This window comes from Podarcis vaucheri (assembly GCF_965113315.1).
Source record: "Podarcis vaucheri genome assembly, chromosome: 7".
Taxonomy (NCBI): Eukaryota; Metazoa; Chordata; class Lepidosauria; order Squamata; family Lacertidae; genus Podarcis; species Podarcis vaucheri.
The window spans coordinates 56388117-56412626 of NC_138765.1; positions in this window are offsets into that span (position 1 = coordinate 56388117).

Here is a 24510-nt window from a genome sequence, read left to right on the forward strand (position 1 = left end):
TTTTAAAAACAAGGAGAAAGATTTTATTGTGGCTAATAGTGATGGATGGATGGGACAGTCACGTGGAGGGGCATAAATCTTCTCAGCTGTGCCTAGTGCTAAAATATAAGCTAGCGCAATGGCACCGGGATCTCATGTACTTAAGCCTCGGAGGCAGATGGGGGAAAGGTTTTTAGACCTCATCTGCATTAGGAGGCCAGAGAAACACTCAATGGAGGCACTTTGAATGCCAATCAGTGATAATGTGCTCTGAAACAGAGTATCGCTCTCCGTGGTCGTGGGGGTGACCCTCAACAGGAGAGAAAATGAGAGAGATGGAGGGAGGAAGACTCTTAGGGCTGCTTCAGACATTGTATCTTTTTCATGTAGACCCAAAGTATTCTTTAAAAAGAGCACCTGAAAATAGAATGCATGGATGAATCTGGAAGGGCACATTATGCCAGCATTATTCGCATCCCCAGTCTGGTGCCTTCCAGTTGTTTCGGACTACAACTCCCATAAGCTCCAGTATTTGGGCTACAACCGAGGAAGGGTCATAGCTCAGTGGCAGAGCAACTACTTTGCATGCAGAAGGTCCTGTGTGTAATATCTACCTGGGATCTCCAGGTGAGAGATGTTCCTATCTGAAATCCTGGAGAGCTACTTACAGCCAGTGTGCTGAGCTAAATGGACCAATGGTCTACTCAGTGCAAGGCAGCTTCTTATCCTCCTACGCAGAGATGTTCTGTTCTCTGGCACATTGGAGTGTCTGCTGGAAGGCTTCAGAAGAATGACTGTTAACCAAAGCACTTATTTCCTTAACTAAAGTGGACATGTATTTTAATATGTAATTTTAATTTATAATGAATATTTTTTAATGGCTGGTTTTATTTATATTTTGTAAAAAACAAAGAAGAAGAAGAAGAAGAAGAAGAAGAAGAAGAAGAAGAAGAAGAAGAAGAAGAAGAAGAAGGTTAGCTTGTTTTTAACCCTGGTTTTTATTGATAATTTTTATGTATTTTGATTTTATGGGAAATGTGTAGAGTGCTGTAAATAACATGAATACTGAATCAGTGTTGCATCCAGTGTCTGTTCCATCTGTGTACCTGCGCATGAATCAGCTGAGCTGTGCACTCGTACATATGGTTATTCGCACGTAACATCCGACCATGGTACAATCTGTGTACACCATGGTTGAGCTGTACAAACTTGCAAATTTAACACATGTGCAGAGACAGCTTCTGCCTGTGTTCAGTATAATGTGTGAACAAACCTAAGCTGGGATAGCTCAGTCAGTAGAGCATAAGACTGTTAATCTCAGGGTTGTGGGTTTGAGTTCGGTGCTGGGCAAAAGATTCCTGCATTGCAGGGGGTTGTACTACATGACCCTCAGGGTCCCTTCCAACTCTACCATACTATGATTCTATGATTCTAATTGTCTCATAAGAACAGAAGAAAACAAGAGCGTAAGAAGAACCTGCTGGGTCAGGCCAAAGGGGGTCCACCTAGTCCAGAGTCTTGTTTTCACAGTGGCCAACCAGCTGCCTACGGGGAGCCCACAAGTAACCCTTGAGTGCAGCAGCTCTCTCCCCTTCTGCAGCTCCAGCAGCTGGCATTCAGGAGTGTAGAGCTTCTGACAGTGGAGGGAGAACACAGCCATTAGGGCTATAAGTCACTCATAGCCTTATCCTCCATGAATTTTTCTAATCCTCTTTTAAAGCCACTCACCCAAAGCTGGCTCATAGCACACTTGCTGGACTCAGAGCCCCTTCCTTTGTCCCTGGGCTTGCCAATTCAGAGCCAGCCTGGCAGCGAGGGCTTAGTCTAGGCCCCCTAGACTAAGGAAATTTCATTTCATTGGGGGAAATGAAGGTGCTTCCTCCCCGTTAATGCAACCTGGGGGTCCCCTACAACCTGGGGAGGAAGAAGAGAGATTTGCGCGCCCAGATACCAAAAAGGTGGGCGCCTATTAGTTATTTATTTATTGCTAGTCTTCTATTAATATTTAGTTGTCTCACTCAATTAATGTTTCATGACAGAATCCAATTCAGGCAGGAGTGGAGTCTTTGCAATATAGGAAAAAGCTCCGGGTGAAATTGGCACTTTATTTATTTTTCGTTCATCTCCCGATTGTAGTTCTTCTCAGCTCCAATCGGGGAGGTGAGTTGCGGAGCCTAAAGTGCCCTCTGGCTATTGTTGTCGAAGGCACTGCTCACACTCCTCGACTGCCATGCCGGCTCCGGGAAATTGGCATGCTTTTGTATATTAAAAACGGAACACCTTCTTCCCTTGGAGGGGAAGAAAGAAAGAAAAGAGAGAGACTCTCAACTCCAACTTGACTTTCTCTGTGTCACGCTTGCTAGGAAGACAGCTGCTTTGACAGGCAATTTTGCTTTTGATGTTTGCCGTGTTGGAAGAAGCTTGGTAATGGAAAAGTGGGGAATCATATCCCAGCCTTGATCTACTGGTATGTAAGTATCCGCTTAAAAAAAAATGTTAGGATTCCAAACAGTAACTCATTTCAAGGGAAGGGGAACTATGAACTGGGGATTTGGTGTTTATTATCAGGTTAAGGTCCTATTGCTTGCTGAAAAGCCACACTCTCCATTTTGGAAATGGCCACAATTTAGTGTCAGGGTTCAGCACGGACTTTGAATCTTCCCAGATGATGGGCAATAAGAATTGGGATCTCCAGCAGATCTCCACATTGCCAACGACTTGGATGAGTTATCAGATCTAGACACCTCTGCTGTAGAACTTGAAATCCTCATGCCAGCTGCCTGGCTGGCTCTCATGAGACCCCACAATCTTCCCCCAGGGCCACAGGAGAAGAGGAGGTTATGAGGCAGAGCTGTCGCCCAAGTCCCTGACTAGCTACCCAGAGGATTCTCAGGAAGTACGTGGAAGTACCTCTTTGATCAGGGTGTAGCTGAGGTCCAGGAAGGGGTGGAGCCTCTAGCTGCTGTATAATCTCCCATTCTGTGTTGCTTCATTGTCCAGCCTTCCTGAACAGGGCAAATGGGCTACATACAGCATATGCTTTGCATGCAAAAGTTCCCCGGTTCAATCCCTTGTATCTTTGGGTAGGACTGGAAAAGACTCCTGCCCAAAACTCTGGAGAGCCATTCTGAGGAACTACTACCAGTTTGTGTAGACAAAACTGAGTTAGATGTGTGAATACTGAGCTAGACAGATCAGTGGTGGACCAATGAAGCAGCTTGCTATGTTCCCCTGCTATTACAACTTTTGCTTTCCAGTACTGGTCAGATGAGATCCAATTAGGGTATACCCAGGGGGCAAGTTGCCCTGAGGCCCATTACAGAAGTAACTGCCAAGATTGCAACCTGGCTGCCTTAGCCTACTCTCACTTAGCAAGACGTTTAAGCAAAGATGCATGTGGTGGATAAGCCTCTGCATGACTGTAGCAGCTAACAGTTCTGACAGACATCACCCTTCCAACACTTTCCCTCAGAGCTACTGCTGCCGTTCCTCCACCTGTGCTTATTGCTGATACTTGAAACATGGGTGACCAGTAAGCACATTTGGAATTTTGAGAAATTTCTCAGCATCACCTACTCAGGTTGCTTATTGTCTGCAGTCACAGCAGTGACCTGTGATTGGGTGGTGGCTTTGAGGGCAAGATTGAGGGCACAAGGAGAAGACAACAGAGGACGAGATGTTTGGACAGTGTTCTCGAAGCTACTAACATGAGTTTGACCAAACTGTGTGAGGCAGTGGAAGACAGGAGTGCCTGGCGTGCTCTGGTCCATGGGGTCACGAAGAGTCGGACATGACTAAACAACTAGACACCACCAACAACAAATTGAGGGCATCCCTTGTAAAAATGATGGGGATCGATGCAGACTTGCATCCCTGGCTGGGACTGATGGGAGTTGTAGTTCAGGAAAATCTGGAGGGCCAAAGGTTCCCCACCTTTGGGGAAGCTAAAACTATTAATTGCTATTAGCCGTGACAGCTTTATTCTACCTCCACTATCAGAGGCAGTATGCCTATGAACATCAGTTGCTGGGAATCACAGCTGGGGGGAGGGCTGCTTTCAGGCTTCCCACTGGCACCTGGTTGGGCACTGAGAACAGGAAGCTGGACTAGATGGGCTACTGGCCTGATCCAGCAGATCCCTTCTTATGTTCTCTCTCCCCTTGCTCACATAATACTCATTCCACTCCATCTCCTTCTCTGCTGATGCCTGTGGCACCTCACTTTCTCTCCTCTTTTCACTTCATGTCCCTCCCTCTAGTTTTCAAGATCACTCCCCTTTCCTTCCTACCCTCTTGGGTGCTCTACATTCTTTTCAGTCACTCAGGTGTTGCCCTGAGCCTTGAAATCCTATAAAGTCGAAGGAAGAACTGGGAAAGAGCTTCCTCTTTCATTTCTTTGCACTTCTCAAGGAGGGGTAAGGTAACCACACTTGACATCTTAAGAAGGGACAGTAAGTGGCAGGGCTCATATGCTTTATAGGTTTCAGGGGAAGTCCTCAAAAGGTGCCACCGCATCCATGGGTGCTATGATGGCAACCCCAGGAGTGTAGAGTAACAGCAAAGACAGCAGCAGGTGAGCAATTGAATGATGAGCAGCTGATGGAAGAGGGCTTTCTGCTTATGGCTGGGAGCAGCTGTTGGAGTTTAGCTGCTACAGTCACTTAGGGGCTGCCCATTGCATAAAGCCTCATTCCCAGGTGCTTGTGCACACCTTAAAAGTAAACACACTTTTTATTCACAGATTGCAAGATGTCTGTATTACTGAGTTTCAAGGTATGGTAGCATTTTAATTTTATTTTGTTTTAAATGCCTGTAGGTAGTTTTGCTCTTAGATTGGTCTCCCAGATCAGCTGCTGCTACTTTCTCTGAAATCAATAAAACTTGACAGCGGAAAAAAATGTAATCTGTAATTTACAAGCAGTGTGGCAAGATTAGATTTGATCTCCATTGCGTTTGAATAATCTGTGGATATTTATATTAGGATAAGTGGGAATGGCAAATTGCTTTTGTTGTTCCTTTCAGGTGTTGTCATTGTGTTTGCCAAAGCCTGAGGGGGAAAGTGAGAACAATGTTAATTACTGTCACTTTCACCATGTTGTGGGTCTATTGGTAATAAGCGACAAGGCTTTTGCTTATTGCTCTTTTCCCTTATATTTCGTTAAAGAGGGCCTCCCCTCCACACACGCACACACACACACACACACACACCTCCCTCTTCATTTCCTGCAGCTCTCAATGAAATCAAAGGAATAGCTGTCAAAATATTGGCTCAGCAACAGCTTTACAAATTAATCCCATTGCTTGATACCTGTAAACAAAGGTTGAAATCCATAATTGGCGCTTCAAATGGTAATTAACTTATTAAGATTGCGCCGGCAGTTTTGAGTGTGCAAAATGGCAGCAGGTGTGCAGGATCATTAGGAATGTCCTGCGCTCAAATGCGCCTCTGAGTCTTCCTCTCTTTAGTTTCACGCTGCCAGCTGCCAATTTGATTGGTTAAGTAGTCAGAGGAGGTGGGGGTAGCTGGTTTCGGGAAGGGTTTGAGGGGGGGAGGGTGCTGGAGAGAGAAGCTGCAACAATATTCTTTCTTTTGGATTGATGTGTTTATTACTTTTTGTGACAGTCAATCCCAAGGCAGATGTTCAATATAGAAACAAGCTGCTACAGAGGCGAGCAAAAGAGAGAGGGGTGGTGTCGGCGCAGGAAATTGGGAAAGTTATCATAAGCACGGAGTTGTTATTGAAGATTTTGCTCCGAGCATTTGTAGCTGTTGTGTTATATATACTCTTCCGCAGACAGTAATCTAACAGGGAATTATTGAAAGCTGGCTGCCAATATCTTTAAATTGCACTGTGTGCTCTGGAGCTGCTGCGGAAACAGGCTGGGCCGGTGCCCAGGAAAAGAGAGGAAGGGGGGGGAGGTGAAGGAAAAAAGGACAGAGATGTTTTTGCCTATGTGGGGCGTAAGGTGATCAAAGATCAGGGCCGGCGCAAGACATTTTGCAGCCTGAGGCAAAGGACAAGGTAGTACCTGGCTTTCTTCTTCCAGCTCCAATTACATGTACAGAAGCTGAATGAACTGGCAGTTCAGTCTTACTTTCAACACTAGCAATGGAACAGCATCTTCAGCTACACCTGAGAGCGACAGGTGAGGATAAGGCTCACCACCTCTCTGATAGGGGGACAGCTAGGCAAGATGTTCCCAGCAGCCTCTGCCTGCCATTGCTGCCACATTCTGGCTAATGTTTGGGCCAGTCCTGCAAATGATGTTAAGGAAGGGCAGGACTTTTAGGTGGTTGTAAAAGATAAAAAGGAAAACGATTATCATTTACTATTACTCCTACATTTGCACATTGGAATCCAATGCATGATGCATAAAAGGACCTATGACACACTAAACAATGGCTTAGTGGCAGCGGGGGCGCTAGGCTGCACTGCTTTAGGTACTGTTGGACTCTCATCAGCTCTGGCCATCAGCTCAAGCTGATGGGAGTTGGACTTTGACATCATCTGGAGGGCCACAGGGCAGCCACCCTCAGTTTAGTGTTACAGCCTAACACAGCCTCCATCAGTAGTGGCCCAAGGAAATCTAGGTCTATACAAGATTCCATCCCCTTAGACCATTCATTTTCATTGCTAAAAGATCTTCATTTAATCATTAATGGAGTGGAGGATTTGTTTCATTGTTCATTCATTAACTTGCCGTTTGTTTCATTACTCGCATTCATGTTCATTTTTAGCCTCTCGTTAACATTGCTTTTTTAAGGCTGCTGGTGTCAGTGGAAGCAGCAAACTTTGTTTCTGCAGCATGGCTGTCATTCTAGAATCTTTTATTTTTATGGGGTATTTGAGGGTTAAATTATGGGCATTATGAAAACAAAACAAAACAAAACAAAAGCCTAGCATACCCCAGCAGGGTTGGGGGAGAAACTACATCCATAATTTGCAATTCCTAAAACTGCATGAAGCAAAATCCTTTGAAATTCGGACTTCCTTGAATTTTGCAATGCAGTTTTCCCACCAAAATGTAGCTACAAAAATATTTATATTAGGGGAAAGTAAGAATAAATAGCACATTTTTTGCAGATAACATACAAAAATGCATTGTATTTGAGGAAATGTCTTGCAAAAACAGGTATAGTAGGAGGCAAAAGTTGACAGGAAAGACTTTTTTCCCTACCAGATGCCCTGGATGGTGCCTCTCAATCAGTATAGACTGCAGTGGGGAAACTGTTATTGGGTTTCAACCCCCATTACCCCCAGCCCCATGGCCAATGGTTAGAGTTTATGGGAACTGAACTCCATATCTGGAGGACTACAGGTTCCCTGCCCCTTAGCTGAGGAAATGGTCTGATTCAGGATAAAGGCAGTTTCCGTCTTCCCCAGTGGGATTAGTACCTGCTATTCAAATGCGGTAGCAGAGTTTCAACAGTGGAATTTCTGCCTGCTGCCCAGCTTTTAAAGGCATGGGAACCATTTCAGGAACAAGGCGTCAACCCTCATTAGAGCCATTTAGGGCTTTCGGTTGATATATGCTAGCAGCAGGTGTGTGAGTGAACATTCGTCGATGACTGGTCCAACACTGGGAATCTGCTTGGGTGTATTGAGAACATAGGATGCTGCCTGGTACTAAGTTTCACCATTAGTCCATATAGTTCAGTACTGTGTCTAGATGGAAGCAGTTCTCCTGGGTTTCAGGCAGGCTTTCCCAGCCCTACTGGGAGATGCCACTGGGGATTGAACCCTGGGACCTTCTGCATGCAAAGCAGATGCTCTGAGCTATGGCCCCTCCCCACTATTATTTGGCCAAGAGCTCTAAAGTGCAGACAGGGCAACCATCACCCAGCCTGCTGTCGGCCAATGTTTGCTGACACATTAAGGTGAGCACACACATATGGCTCGGCAGTCATGCAGTAGCCTGGGACTTTTACAATTATACGGTTTCTATCTGCAGAGCTTAGCCTAGAATCAGGCTGCTTTCCCTTTAGCTCCCAACTAAATATTAAGGACCTCATCACCTTACTTAGATAAACATAGGGATCTTTCAACCTTTCTGGCTGGAAGGGAGCCCAGACGTTTCATAATATTATTTCTCCTGTACAGCAGAGTTGGAAATATTGTTTGGAGTGATCAACTTTGCCTCAGCGGGTCAGGGCTGATGTTCTTTTTATACAGCTCTTTAATATAAGCAATATTCTCTCTGGCCCCTGACTCATAAGGCTGCTGTTTCCCTTTCAAAGCGTAAATTAAAGTGATGTCACCAGGGGTCATTAATGGACTTAGGAGTGTCAATATGGGGGCCATTGAGTCCCACCTGTTTAATATTAAAAAATGAAGTCAATAAGTGTGATGCCCTTAATATACTGGGGGCTTTCCCCCAAAACCGGTGAGACACTGTGAGGTGTGTTTAAGCTTAGGAGATGAGATGGAACTGATGACAGGGTTTGCTTCTGGCTGCCCTGAAAAATTCCATGCCTGTAGTTAAAGGTCAAAAAAAGCTCTCAGCAAGCCTTTCAAAAAATACTTAGGCTGCAGTCCTACCCCCACTTACCTGGAAATAAACCCCATTGAATTCAACAGGAATTATTTCTGAACAGACATGATTAAGCTGGCAGCCTAAAGCTAGTGGTTTTTTTTCCCTTCTTCTTCATTTCCACCCTCATTATCTGGATCTAGATACAAATGAAAGCTAGCCAAAATTTCTCAGAAGACTGTTCTTTTCCTGAGAAAGTTTTTGGGACTTTTTTCCTTATACCCTCCTCATAAGAAGGACCCTTTACAGATTTTTTTCCTGGAGACTCTCCATCATTTTGGGGAGGGGGAGGAGAGAACTTCTATTTCACTGACCCTAAAGTTCCATTAACTGTTGTATTATGGAATTGTGGCTTTTTGATGGATATACTTCCATGTCCTGCTACATTTCAAGCAGCAGGAAAGAAGTGGATGGCAGGATGCTGCCCCAAATGTTATTGCGTGAAATTACAGTGCAAAACTCCCAAGGCTTTCCAAGTTAATGGGCTTGCAAATGGATTCCCACACCACCACCACCCTGCCGGAAAAACCAAACATGGAAATGAGTGCTAAACATCTACTAAATTCCACTAGATTTCCAAAAATGGCTTTTACAATATATGAATAATCACATAAAAAGCAGGAATGATCAGGGAAGGAAATGCTAGGAAAAGAGAAAAAATGCTATCTGAATGTAGATTAAGTCATACTCAGAGTAGATCCACTGAAATCAGTTAACACAACTGAAATACATACATTGTATTCAGCGGATCTGAACTGAATATGACATAGTTGGATATATATATGAGAGATCTCTTTCTTTTTAGAGTGGAAATGAAAGGTTTGAATACTGCTCAGCTGTCTACTGAAAAGACAACACAAGCTTGCAATTTTGATACCCACATCTTGGAGCCCAGACCTGACAATCCAATTCAAAAGCATCACTAAATAACTTAATCAATGCTGCTAAATTAGCAGAGAGGCAAGCTTTGACACCATGTTCCATGTTTATGGTTATCATTTTCAATAAACTTTGAAATGGCTTTACGGGTGTCTAGAAAAAGGTGCCTTATGAAAATGGTTTTTATAATCAGTGATATTTTGCATTAAGACGTGACAGACCCCAAATTTCCCCTTTCACTGATTCTCCACCCAGGTGTTGTAAGCGCCCATGATCTCTTGATTGACACTCGCCAAATAGCTTTCTATATTGGCCTTGGAATAATTGAGATGTCAAATAACTTCAAGCCTGGCTCATTGATTCCATAAGGGACCTTAAATAAATGTTTTAAATATTGGGGCAGGTGCGGTGGGGGTGGGAGCAGAATAAAGTCTGAAGGAAGTAAATATTAATTCTCTTTGTTGGGAAAAAAAACCCCACACCTGGTAGAGAGGATCTATATTTGATTGCGTATGTGGCAGTGAAGACTCTGACACTGATTGGCTGAGCTGCTGTGAGCACACAGAACATTCCACCGAGTGAAGGGGCTCAGAATGGTGGAGGGAAAGTTGTCAGTTTGGCTGGGCTTAACATTAGTCCAAACTAACAAAATCAGATCCCCAGAAGTATTGAAGGAGGGTTTTCAAAGCAAGAAGAATAACATGCAAACAGTAGGTTCTCTGCATGGAGAAGATGGGTGACAGAGAGATGGTGGAACTGCTCCACACCTACTTTGCCTCTGTCCTCACCCAAAAGGAAGGCAGTGCCCAACATGGTGATAGAAGAATTATTCAAGGAGGGAGCTGCACCCCAAGATTGGAAAAGAGGTGGTAAGGGAACACCTAGCTACATTAAATGAATTCAAATCTCCAGGGCCTGATCAGAACAGGATTCTGGATTAGATGGGCCAGCAGCCCTCTTATCTTCTGTGGTCCAAATACCAGCAGTGGGTGGGGCCAGAGGCAAATGTAGCAGCGGCAATGAATGTGACCCTTCTGTTGTCCTGCAGGCTACCTTTCAGCCATGCAAACACCAGAGCTTTCTACACCCACACATCCCATCTCTCAACTTTCCTTCCAGGCAAGCAAAGAGGCGTCGTCACAGTTCAATGGCACATTTTCCAGATAGGCAAAAGCATTGACAGAGAGTGTGGCCCCTGAGAGGAGACATGACCTAGAGAGGATCCCAAGGGGCACATTGAGAGGGTTGGGGGCCAAATGTGGTCTGAGGTTCCCCACCCCCGAAGTGTTTCAAGTGATATTATTGGAGTCATAGAAAACGAGTAATTTGAAACAAGATTGCATTCAACTCCTAGATATCTCCGACTCTCCTGCCCTACTTTGTGCAGAGCCACGTCCTGGTAGCTGTTCCCTTTATATATGCATTCCCTCTGTGTCACCAAGTTTCTCTCCCTGACTGCAGTCCTAACCCGCTAACTTAGTTCCACAAACATTGATACTAGTTTCTTCTGCTAGTCACAAAACGCTTCAGCGTTCCTTTCATCACAGCCTGGGCTGACCTTTGCTAAACGCCTCTGAGTTTGTGTCCTGAAAGCTTTTAGCATCCTTGGTTGTTGTTTTTTCCAGTTTTGATTTCCTTTAAATAGAAGAGGATGAGAGCTCTATTTAAAAAGTGGGGTGGGGAGGAATCACACCAGGCTTTTAGCAGGCATCCCGTATTCAGAGTTCAAATTGAGCAGTTTCTCACTTCAACAAGGGTGATGCTTCACTCTCCCACAACCCAACACTTTGCTCTTAAGAAGCACTCGTGACTGAAATTGCATAGCCATAGAGAAAGTTGAGCAATTGACTCATGCGACACCCAGAAACAACGCAGGAGCTTTGGGAAAGCCCCTCGGACAACATACTCTGTGTTGGGATTTTAAATCGGAAGGCCCAAGTTAATAATGTTTATGTGCTGTGAGCTTGCATGTGTGAACACAGGCACTCATGTGCATACAAACACAATTGCCTGCCTCGCTCTCTTTCTCTTGGTCTTAAGGTGAGCAATTTTGCCAGGAGTTTAGCTTGCTTTAGTTATCCTTCACAAATATTTGTTTCCTGGTTGCTCCTATTTATTGCAGTTCTCTGCATTTTATTATCATATTTTTTATTGCATACCTTTTTAAAAAACAAACTTGTAACTGCCCTGAGGGCCTTGTTGTCAGAAAGTGGCGTGTGTCTGTAGCCTATGTGATAATCGATACTGAAAGTGGGTCTACTCTGAGTAGGACTGACATTGGAAGTCATCCCTTGATTACTTATATCCTGTTGATTTAAATGGTTTGCAGTTCATATACTGTTTTAGGATTTTCTTTTACCTTGCTGTTTTAGTTTTGTCATGGCTCAACACCAGCTATCAGTTCCATCCTATGCACATCTACTTGGAAGGGAGCCCCAGTGTAGCTTGGACTGAAACCTAGAATTCGATTTGCGATGTTTAAATGCATGGGTTGTAACAATGCAACGACAACAACGCTGCATTTTTCAGGATGGTTTAAACCCAGTGATGATAATATAAAAGGAATTATGCAGTGTGCTGAAAAGGGACGGCTGCCGGCCTGCTGGGGATCAGTCCCTGCTCCATCTCCCTGACTCAGATGGACTCAACTTGCATGATTGTCATGCAAAGCACTACTGAATTACTATTCCCTTCGATTAACTTTCAGTGACCATGTCCATAGGTTGCTCCGTTAATGGCTTTCTGTCGATACTGTAAAAATGCTAACCTGCCTTTACATCTAATCAATGTTCAAATGGCTCTTTACATAAATGGTATATTCCTTTTCTTCATTTTTTTAAAAAAGCAATCAAACTGCATTGCACTGAACAGCAAAAAGGGAGGAAAAATAGCGAGAGAGGAATGAAATACAATAATTAATTTTGAGACGCTGCTTTTTTTTTTTTGAGGTCGCTGTCCTTGAGTATTTTCTTCATCACCATTTTTTTCCAAAAGAACATTGACAATCAATGTTTCACTTTACTATCATCCATCTTCATAGAGTAATAAATTAAGTGGGAAATATTGATAGTTTTGACTGAGCTTTTAAAATTTACATACTAATGACAGCTGCACCCTTGTGACTTTTTGATTTCTGTTGCTGTTTACAGTTAGTTACTAGAGGGGACTCAGAGCCACCTGGGAACAATATATTCCCCTCTGAAGGGAAAGAAATGGTGCCAGTTTTCCATTAAATATTCCATATGAACTCTTTAGTGGCCCAATCTGTTCCTGTGCGTTAGGAGGGGAGGCAAATATTACATGGCTATCACCTGACAAGAAGACATTTTGGATCCAGAGAAAGCATAGGAGCAAACTGTACAAAGGGTCTTCCAGGACCCTTATTCAAACAGTTCAAACCTAGCAGTGTTTCCCCAAGCTCCCAATTAAGCATCCATTATTCCTTTAAAAAAATGATTTAATATATTTATAAGCGTCTTTCTGCTGCAAGATTCCTAGGGAGACATGCAATAAAACAATATGGCATGGCATCATATAAAATCAATACAGAAATCACAGAAGCAGCAACTGAGAACCCATAAATCTATAAAAATCAGAGAAAGCCATCAAATACGCAACTGACCAACTATGAAACATGCTTGGGAAAATAGGGAGAATTAGGCCATCAGTAGATGCTGATCGTGATGGCCTGTGCTCAGCAGTGGACAGCATGATGGTCTGGCAATGCTAACCTGGCTTCTGGTTGGCTGCATTGTTGCTGCTTACCAGGAAGCAGAGGAGAAGGGGTGAAACTGTGGTGAAGTTGGTGCAATGCAAATGGACCAGCAAAGCCAATGGGATACTCTTGCTGATGCATTTGCACCACACAGATCCTGCTGCTACCTCGCCCTTCCCACTCTACCAGCAATGCGACTGACCCCCAGAGGTCAGGTGAGCGTCGTGACCCCACTACACTGCAAAATAAGCAGCCTCGCCTCAACTAAACATAATTGGCCTTGATGGGTGCCAAAAAAGGTGCCTGGTGGTGCCACAATGCCCATGGGCACTGTGTTGGAGACCTCAGAACCAGCTTTGCAATAAATGGCTTATTTAGAGGTTGGCTACCTCCAGGGGTGGAGGGAGCGCGGGTGGCGCTGTGGGCTAAAGCCTCAGCGCCTAGGGCTTGCCGATCGAAAGGTCGGCGGTTCGAATCCCCGCGGCGGGGTGCGCTCCCGCTGCTCGGTCCCAGCGCCTGCCCACCTAGCAGTTCGAAAGCACCCCCGGGGGCAAGTAGATAAATAGGTACCGCTTACCAGCGGGAAGGTAAACGGCGTTCCGTGTGCGGCTCTGGCTCGCCAGAGCAGCGTTGTCACGCTGGCCACGTGACCCGGAAGTGTCTTCGGACAGCGCTGGCCCCCGGCCAATAGATGTGAGATGGGCGCACAAACCCCAGAGTCTGTCAAGACTGGCCCGTTCGGGCAGGGGTACCTTTACCTTTACCTTTACCTCCAGGGGTGGGATAGAGAAAGAAAGAAATGGGTGCCTTGAAATCAGGCAGATGGGTGGTGAATGCAAAGGCATGTGATACACAGATATGCCAAGAGCACAGCAAAATTAGCTTTCCTTTTTGTGAGCCAATCCTGGGGTCACTGGTGGAGGATTAGGGAAATATTAGCAACGGTGAGAAGCTGAGATGTCTTCAGTTTCCCTCCTTGGTGGCGAACCCTCCCTTAGATCATGCTGACCAGGAAGTGGCTTGCGGCACTGTCTGTTTGTAGAAAAGGGTTCAGTAACCTGAGAGGTGTAGCGAAGGACCCGTTTTCATCAAGATATCCATTTCCTTCCACTGTCGTAGGGAGCGGGGAAGTCCACTGTGTTATCATATTACACACTCTTGACACAAGCGGGCCTTGTTCCTCACTGGGATGTATCATATATGTAGATGATGTGTGCATTTTGGAAGGAAAGGGCTCTTCCAAATTGTGCCGCGAGGCAAATTCTTTAGCAATGTAAGAGAAAATGTTAGACAACATTCCTTACTAGGGAGCGATTGACATTTTGGAGAGCCGCGACACTTTGATTCCTTGCCCCTCTGCAAACTGCAGCCAGCACAACATATGGATCAAGCTTGAGTGTATTATTGGACAGGAAGATCTGATGAAAGCTTCACCTTTATCTCTCTTTGTACTCCATGCCCCCTCTACTCCCCTACACACACACACACACACACACACACACACACTCACACACACACACAGAGACACACACAAACACCACTTCCTCTGTTTGCTCCTGGCTTTCTCTCCAACTATAATTGTGGTTTTCTTATGCTGCCCAGGGAGTCGCTATTGCCTCACTAAATATTTCATAGCACACAGCACAGCATACCTGCCAAGTGGCCTTAGTTGTTAGTTAGTTAGCTAGATAAATTGATTTGAAAAAGAAAAGGATAAACCTGTGGGAGAAGAGGGGTGGCACTTGTAAACATTTCACGCTAAGCAAGGACCTATTTTAAAACCTCAAATTAAATGGGAAGCCTCTTTTTGGCTAGTTTGAAAGTTGGATTCTTTTCTCTCTCTCTCTCTCTCTCTCTCTCTCTCTCTCTCTCTCTCTTCAGTCCTCGCTCTCTCTTTGTGTGTGTTTCTCCGCTCTGTGATTCCAAGCGCTTGTTTCCTCACAGTTTCGCTTCCTATTTGTTCAAAAGGGAAAAGTTCAAAGGCGCCTCTGGCAGCCAGGGGAAAAAGCTTGCAGAATGCTAACCCTCCAGTGTCTGCCTTGTCCTGACCTTGAGAAACTAGCGGTAAACTGTTCTCTTGCAAAGGCTGCATATGTGTTTTGTTAGACCAGGTTAGGAGGGGGTCATTCCGTCTCACCTGAGGCTTGGACGGCCGCCTTCAACTGCTTTTCAATGGCATAATGCATTTTTAAAAAGGGACATTCGCCCCTTTGTCTGAGTCCAATATAAGAACGGTCTCTCCTTTCCCCCTCCCTCTCTTTTTAAAAAACCAAACCTGTCAAAATCCCAAGCACACACTCCATAAAATATAAATAAGTACTTACTGTTTGCAGATGTTGCTTGTTTTCCCCCCCCCCATAATGTTTGCATTTGAAGTCTGGAATCCCTGCCTCCTGTCAGAGCTAGGCCTGTTCCTTTTGTCCATTTATTTCCAAAGGAACTTCAAAACAAGGTTTCTCAATGAAGACAGTTTCTGTCAAATCTGTCGACATTCTCAACACAACCCCTCCTCTATCAACCAACCCCCCTCCCCAGAAAAACAAGGCTAACATTTAAGGCTTTGACTGCACCCACCCACACCCAAATGCACACTTTAAACATGCCAATTATAGCTAAGAGTTCCCAACAGTCATTTTAGAGTTGGTGTTTATGTATGTACCACTTAAACTGTTTATGTGGCACCTTTTTTAAATTTGCAGTAGCTTTGCTGCATTTACACTTTTGTCAACAAGCATGGAATCAGGAAGCAGGATGACTGGATGTGGAACCTCATCTAGGTTTATGGAGGAACGTTGCACTATTATTATTTAGTTCAACAAATTGTTGCAGGTATGAATGAGGAGAAATTTTTATTTCAGTTGGCATTTAAAAGCAAACTCCCCTGATTTGTGCTTTCCAAAACAGCACGTGAACCGAAACACAGTCATCCCTTGAAATTTGCACTTCTCTGATTTTTTTTTTTTTTTTTGCAATGCTGTTCTCTAGCCAAGCCATGTGTCCAAAATGTATTTCTTTATGGCATTGATATTCCACATTTTTCACCCAGAAACTCAAGTTGGCATACATGAATCTCCCTGTCCTCGTTTAATCCCTGCAACAACTCTGTAATGTAGGTTAGGCTGAGAGACAATGACTGGCCCAAGGTCACCAGTGGGCATCATGACTGAGTGGAGATTTGAACTCAGGTCTCCCAGGTCCTAGTCTGACATGCTAACAATTACACCATACTGCATATACTGGGATGAAGCAAAAAGGTATATATTAGGCAAAATAGCGAACTGGCATGTACATTGGGATAAATTTGCACTCGCATGCTGGTGAATTTTCATGAGGACTGTTTTTTTAAAAAATGATAAACTGATATGGAAATGTGTAGAACCAAACGTAAGACTGGACAAAAATGAGAAACTGAGAGAAACTAAGCCCATTTCTAGCATCTCTAGTAGTAAAAAAAAATAGTTTCCTCTATTTAACAACCATTTTGAAAGTGCAAGAGTCCAGTACCTTCTGTACCTCTTTGATAGTGCTGGCCCTACCATTGGCCAGAGTGAGGAAAACTGAAATGGGCAGTTGGAGAGGAAGAGCTTCTAAACTGCAAGGACCATAAGGGGAAACAGAAAGGGGGATTGCTGCCACTCACAGCCAGAACAGGTAAAGGTCAGCTTCTAATCTCATGTAAGTGGGAGAGATAGGGGAGAATTTGCTTTTGGACACATTTTAATGCAAGCCAACCTACTTTTTGCATTATCCAAAACAAAGAAATAAACAAAAACAGCTCTCCTTTCAAATTTGGACTTCTCTGAATTTAGTGGTGCAATCCTATAAACAAATCATTTGGGCAAAATGTAAAATGAAATAAATGCATATATGTTAGGCGGAGAGTGTGCATAAAAATAGTGAAAACAACATACCAAAAATGCATCATATTAGGCAAAAATTCATACAAAAATACGTATATTAGAAGAACAGAACATGGACAGATTTTAAAAGGACTTTAAAATTTTTATGAAGTGATGTGGAGATGGAACTTTAGGTTGGGTGGATGGGAACAGGGGTGCCAACTTGAATAAAATATCGGGAAAGCAGGTAAGCCCCACCCTGCATAACCGATCACATGATGCACTCTATTTGAATGGCAATGCCCATCCACTTTGGGGGGGGGACCGTCCCCTAGGAGTTTGTTCCTATGGGTGGGAATCATTTTGCTTGGGAGGAAGTATAGGAATGCACTTTGAGAAACCAGGAGGCTAAACCTGCTTCCTGTGGTGATACCAGCCACTGAGAATCAAGACTTCTTTTATTTGCGTAGCCTGTCTCTTCATCTGCACTGATCAGTCTTGGTTCTGTCTTTCGGTCACACCAGGGTAGACAGAATTATCTACATAATAATCATTGCTCTATCCCTCTATTTCTTTGTCAGCTTTCTGTATCCCAGCCTTTTCCAGCCAGACACTCTCTTTGGGTGATGACTGGCCTGAGCCTCATGGCCAATAAGCAGGAGTGATGATGGGAATTTTGTAGCCCAAATTCTTGGAGTGGGGGAGCACTAGATTGGGTGGGGAACACGGTGGTTTCCAAACTTTTTCAGTCCCCCACACCTTTGGTTCTAGAAACTCACCCCCAGTGCCCCCTACCCTATAGAATGCATTATTCAGAAGAGAGGTTTGCACAACCAAATAAGGAAGAGAATACCACAACAAAGTTCTTGATCTGAAACCGTTCTTAACCTGAGGTACCACTTTAGCTAATGGGGGCCTCCTGCTGCCGCTGCGCCGCCACCACACGATTTCTGTTCTCATCCTGAGGTAAAGTTCTCAACCCAAGGTATTACTTCCCGGTTAGTGGAGTCTGTAATCTGAAGTGTTTGTAACCTGAGGTGTTTGTAACCCGACGAACCACTGTATGTAGATAATTATTTTCCTGGAAGAGTTCTGCAGAACTAACTAGCCATGATGCAAAGCCACATGATGGGGTTTTAATTAATTAATAAATAAATATTAGGTGTCGGGGAAGGTGAATTTTCATCAGCACCACAGTGGACAGAGAAGTGAGGGTGAAGCATTCCTTCTCCTGTTGATAGCTCAATAAAAAAAATGATCCTTGTGTAGTAATTTGACCAAGAATTGCTGAATTTCCTCATATACCCAGACGACCTTATCACTTTCTCCCAGCCTTGTTCTCTTCACATAGGAATACAGAAAACTAACTTATACCAAGTCAGACTGTCGGTATATCTAGCTCAGGGGATCAGCAAACTTTTTCAGCGGGGGGCCGGTCCACTGTCCCTCAGACCTTGTGGGGAGCAGGACTATATATTTTTTTTTGGGGGGGGCGGATGAACGAATTCCTATGCCCCACAAATAATCCAGAGATGCATTTTAAATACAGTCATACCTCGGGTTACAGATGCTTCAAGTTGCGCATTTTCGGGTTACGGATGCACCAAAACCCGGAAGTACTGGAACGGGTTACTTCCAGGTTTCGGCGCTCACATATGCACAGAAACACTAAATCGCACTTTGCGCATGTGCAGAAACGCCAAATTGTGACCCGCGCATTCGCAGATGCAGCGCTGCGGGTTGCGAACGTGCCTCCCGCATGGATCACATTCACAACCCGAGCGTCCACTGTAAAAGCACACATTCTACTCATGTAAAAACACCAGGCAGGCCCCACAAATAACCCAGAGATGCATTTGAAATAAAAGGACACATTCTACTCATGTAAAAACACGCTGATTCCCAGACCATCCGCAGGCAGGATTTAGAAGGCGATTGGGCTGAATCCAGCTCCCGGGCCTTAGTTTGCCTACCCGTGATCTAGCTCAACATTGCCTAAACTGACTGGCAGCTGCTCTTCGGGGTTCCATATGGAGAAATTCCTAGTTCTACCTGAAAATGTGGAGACTGGACCTGGGATGCTCTGCCACTGAGCTATGACCCTTCCTCTAAATGGGAACTGAGTTTGGAGGAAAGTTCAATGGATTACAGGGATATAGAAGTCAGGTAAAGGGTAAGATTCAACTTCTTTCACCCAAATGTTGACCCCCTTTGATGTTTCTTTTAATATATATAAAAAATAGACCTTCCCCCCTGCTTTGTACATTTAATGGGGCAGATGGCAGACAACATATGTGGCTGTTCCACATCTAGTTAGGCTCATAATTTCCTTTTTTAAAAATCCGCATAAGAACATTTAATAGATCCATTGTGAGGCTAAACGCTTCGATTGAGAATAGCTGCAAATCAAACACATTCGGCCACATTAACTCACTCTAGAAGGTGACTGAAAGGGGAGGAAGGGAGGAGGGTTGGAAGGGAAGGGAGTTTACTGCAGCCTACTACTCATATCTGTGCCACCAACGTTTTCAAAAGGACGTCTGTGGCAAAATGGGGCAGTCATTTCTCAGGGATGTGCATCAGAAACTAGGAAGGGATAACTGACATGGCAGTGTTGCTCTGAATACCAGCTGCTGGGAATCTCAGGTGGGGAGAATTGCTCTTGCACTCAGGCTCTGCTGTCAAGGGTGTCCCATGGTGTCTGGTTAGCTATTGGCTGGATCCAGCAGGGTTGGTCTCCTGTCCTTATGAAGTGGGACTTTATTGGGGGAGGGGGAGTGACCTTCCTAGAAACCCTGTCCAGAGGTTAAGGGTAGTTCTACTGAGAGCAAACCCATCATATTTAATTGCCACCTCTCCAATGGCAACACCTAAGGCAACTTGTAAGACAATGTGTAGAGAGTGTTATATGAACACTAGCTTAAGAAAAGAAAGAAAGAAAGATTAAGCAATCTGATGGGAAGTGAGTTGTTAGGGTGCCACAAACATCACAGAGAGCCAGTGTGGTGTAGTGGTTAGAGTTTCAGGCTAGGACCTGAGAGACCAAGGTGTTGTTTGGGTGTTTTGGTTGGTAGGGTTGTTGCTGTTGTTGCTATTGCTGATGTTGTTTTTATGATTGATCTTCATGTGATTTCTGTGGAAATGGTTCAGTTTGGTTGTATATTTTTTTAATGTTTTATTTATTGCTTATGACTACTTTTGTTATGTTGTACAGTGGTACCTCAGGTTAAGTACTTAATTCGTTCCGGAGGTCCGTTCTTAACCTGAAACGGTTCTTAACCTGAAGCACCACTTTAGCTAAAGGGGCCTCCTGCTGCCGTTGTGCTGCCGGAGCACGATTTCTGTTCTCATCCTGAAGTAAAGTTCTTAACCCGAGGTAATATTTCTGGGTTAGTGGAGTCTGTAACCTGAACCATCTGTAACCTGAAGCATATGTAACCCGAGGTACCACTGTAGTTACATATTTTTTTTTCCATATTGTAAGCCACCTTGGGCAAGGTATGATCTTTGGAAAGGCGGCGTACAAATAAAATTATGTATGCATGTATGTATGTATGTACTGAAGCTGCATTCACACAGCAGTTTGTTCTCTTTCCCTGATCTTTCCCCAACTGTTAATTTTCTCCATTATATTTGAGCTTTCACGTGGCACAAAAGCCTCTTCTGGGAAACTAATGGAATATAGTGCATTTTAGCACTCATTTTCATGCTATGTGATTCAAGAAAAAATCTGTTTGCAGCTCCCTTAACCTGGAAAATAATGGGAGTGCAGTGATGAATTTTGTGGTGGTGGACCAGCATTTATAAGGGGATGTGGGTGGCGCTGTGGTCTAAACTACTGAGCCTCTTGGGCTTGCTGATCAGAAAGTCAGTGGTTCGAATCCCCGCGACAGGGTGAGCTCCCGTTGCTCAGTCCCAGCTCCTGCCAACCTAGCAGTTTGAAAGCATGCCAAAAAGTGCAAGTAGATAAATAGGTACCGCTCCGGCAGGAAGGTAAATGTCCTTTCTGTGTACTGCTCTGGTTCGCCAGAAGCAGCTTAGTCATGCTGGCCACAAGACCCAGAAGCTGTCTGCTGACAAATGCCGGCTCCCTCAGCCTATAGAGCATAGCTGTCAACTTTCAGTTTTGAAAATAAGGGATCAGCAGCCTCACCTGTCCCGGGGACAGACTACGGAATATCTAACAATCCGGGATAGCAACGGGAAGCAGCAGGAAATGGTGCTGGAATAAGGGAATTTCCCGCAAAAAAAGGGAAGGTTATATTCCCCATGTCTGAATGCAATATTAGAAGCTTGCCCTGTCTCTCCATGTGTTACTGGGCCATGTTCAAGGTTCTTGTATTAATTTACAAGGCCTTTAACAACTTGGGTCCATGATACCTCCTGATTCCTTATATCCCTGCTCAGTCACTGAGATTGTTGTGGTCAGATACATGACTTGTATCCACCAGGTATGATTCACTGCCATGGGCCTGACTCTGTGGAAGTCCCTCCCAGCTGAGATAAGACATGCCCCCTCCCTATTGAACTTCTGGCACCTGACAAAGACCTTTTGGTTCCAGCTGGTTTTTTAAGTAAGTTGCATTACACCTCTTTCGCGATTCCACCTATGGTTTTTACCGCTTTAAACCCCATATTATTTGACTGGCGCACTGTTTTATTGATTGCCCTGTAAACCACTTTGAGACCATTCATGGGGGGAAGTCATCTATAAATATCGGAAATAAGTAAGTAAATAAGTCCTGGGCTAGGTAGGTCTTTGGTCTGATCCATCAGGGCTCTTCTTATGTCCATATGTTATTAGAAACACCTCCTTGGGATAAGCGAATTGTGGATCCATCTTTTAACAGATCAGGTTGCTGGAATTGGACACATATATATATATTCATCTTTAAAGTGTCAACCCTTAACATCAAGATGAAAATCCTTCAGCCCAGCACTTTGCCAATTGATACAATTTGAAAACGGGCCCGCTGTTGAAGCTTGAGGGGAAGCTGACAGGATGACTTTTATAATAGCAGAACGTTTAAGGTTATAGAAATAAAAGGAAGAGGATGAAATCTCTCTCGCTGATCTTAGCCCCCAGGCTTTCTCAGCTAACTCGGAGCTCCAGCAATTATTTCTGCTCTGCCTCCTCCTCCCACTGCTCCCCACTCTCCCTTTCTCCCCCCGCCCACCCTTTCTCCCGCCCCCCCCAGCCCCAATTTTGTTTGAAATGAAGCAGAACCAGGCATGGGAAGCTTATCAGCAGTCGTTAGTTGACAAGGAGCACCTCACACCTGCTTTTACTTGCTGCTTTTTCCAGGCACTTTATGCCACTGAAGAATGTTGATTTTGTTCTTATAATGTGTAAAGATTCATTTATTTCACCTTTTGAACTTGGCAGAGCCATTCTGGCTTGAGGGGAGTTTCTCTGTGCATTGGGCTCTCCCCCCCTTTCCTCCATCCCTGCCTCCCTTTGGCATTTATTGGAGGATGGTCCAAAGATGCCAGGAAGATGTTGAAGAAGGAGCAATCTCTCTCTCTCCATCTCTCTCTCTCTCTCTCTCTCTCTGTGTGTGTGTGTGTAATCTTGCAAACTTGACTGGATCTGCTGAAAAGGTTATGGAGGCTAATGGGGCATTGAGAAGATGGTAGGTTGTTTTTTTTTAGTTTAGTTTCTGGGATACAAGTGCCAAAGCTCAGCATGACACCACAGGCTCAAGAAGAGCACTGGGAATAATGCTCCAGAAGTCCAGTCTGTCTGTCCATACCTGTGCAGTGTTGAAAGGGGTCTCAAACTCATACAGTGAGAGCCATGTCTGACATGACACAGCATTCACCCTGGTTTTCTTTCAGAAACAGACTGCTGTGTAGGAATCCATCCATAACTCAGCACACACACACATTTCACATACCCTCCAACATTTCTCCGATGAAAATAGGGACACCCTAATTGATATTATAATAATAGTAATAGTAACAACAACAGCAACAACATCCCACCCATCTGACTGGGTTGCCCCAGCCACGCTAGGCGGCTTCCAACATATATATAAACATAATAAAACATTAAGCTTTAAAAAAACCCTTCCCTATACAGGTGGCTTGCGGGGGTCAGCTAACTCCATACCATTCAACATGAAAATGGAGATGTCCTAAGGAAAAGTGGGACATTCCAGGATCAAATCAGAAAACGGGATGGCTTCTGTAAATCCAGGACTGTCCCTGAAAAATAAGGACACATGGAGGCTCTGATTTCATAGTGCATGAATAAAAATCAAAGCAAGCACATTGAGTGTTGCCAAATTTAAAAGCAGAGATAAGCCTGGTGTCAGCACCTGGCATCCCAAGGCAGCCACTGGGGATCCATCGTGCAGCCAGGGGCTCAGTGTTCATGCCTGTCCTGCTCCCCCCCCCACTTATGCAGTCTTCTTTATGGCTTGGGGCCTGGACCCCTGAACTGTGGCAGGTTTCCTGCCCTCATGCCCAGGGAGGATCTGGCCAGGTGAACGTAGCATGTGTTTAGCTCCGCTGCGTCTGGTGTACATTGCGATTAAAAGCTAAACCGCAACGGGAAAGATCCCCTCACTTCTGTTCCTTTATTTAAACAATTTATATACAGCTTAACTAAAGCAGTCTCTAGGTGGTTTACAAAGATACAATACCAAAAAAATACTAAGAAGAAGAATCAGTTAAAACTATAAAATAAAATATCAGTTAAAATTGCCTGCTGGGATAAAAAGAAGTCGTCTTCAGTAGCCACTGAAGATCAACAGGGAGGGTGCCTGTCTGATCTTATCTAGAAGGGAGTGCCATACAATTGGGGCCTGTACTACAGGTGTATTTGACCTGTGTATGCGAGCCGTGGGGGCAACTAACAGTGACTCCCCCAAGGCCTCAGGGATATAAGGGGCTAGATTCTCCTTGAGGGATCCTGGACCTGAAAACCAAAACCAGTACTGGATTTAGGTTTGATGAAGCCCTAAGCTACTGAAGGTAATGGGGCCCTTTATATGTCCAGCTGTCCTTTGTCAACAACAAATTGTCACTGTTTTTTGTGTTGAATATATGCTATATGGTAATTTATGGACCTAATAGGCACTGGAGGAGGAAGAGGCGTGGGGGGGAGCACACCGCCCCCGGCAGCATGATCCCAGTGGGGTGCCATCGCGACTGCCCCCTGCCTGCATTGGGCGGCATGCCCCTACAGGCAGCACGCCACGCCCCCAGGACACGCGCCATGCTCCTGGGACGCGTGCCAGCCTCAGCCCCACCCCCACCTGCTCTCCACCCCCCGGGTGCAGGAGCATGAAGCTCTGCCACTGCTAATAGGCATCCTCTAAACCATTTGCACATAACAAAATATGTATTTTATCAAAGTAATTCTTGAACTAAAATACTATTAAGAAGAATTGTATTAATATTTTGGAAATGTACATCCAGTGTTTTTTCCCTTTAAGTTTTTTGCGGGGCCCAAGCAAGTGGGGCCCTAAGCTATAGCTTGTTTAGTTTATAGGTAAATCTGGCACTGACCAGAACCTTGTATCTTATATGGGAAGCCCATGTAGACTTTTGAGCACTGGAA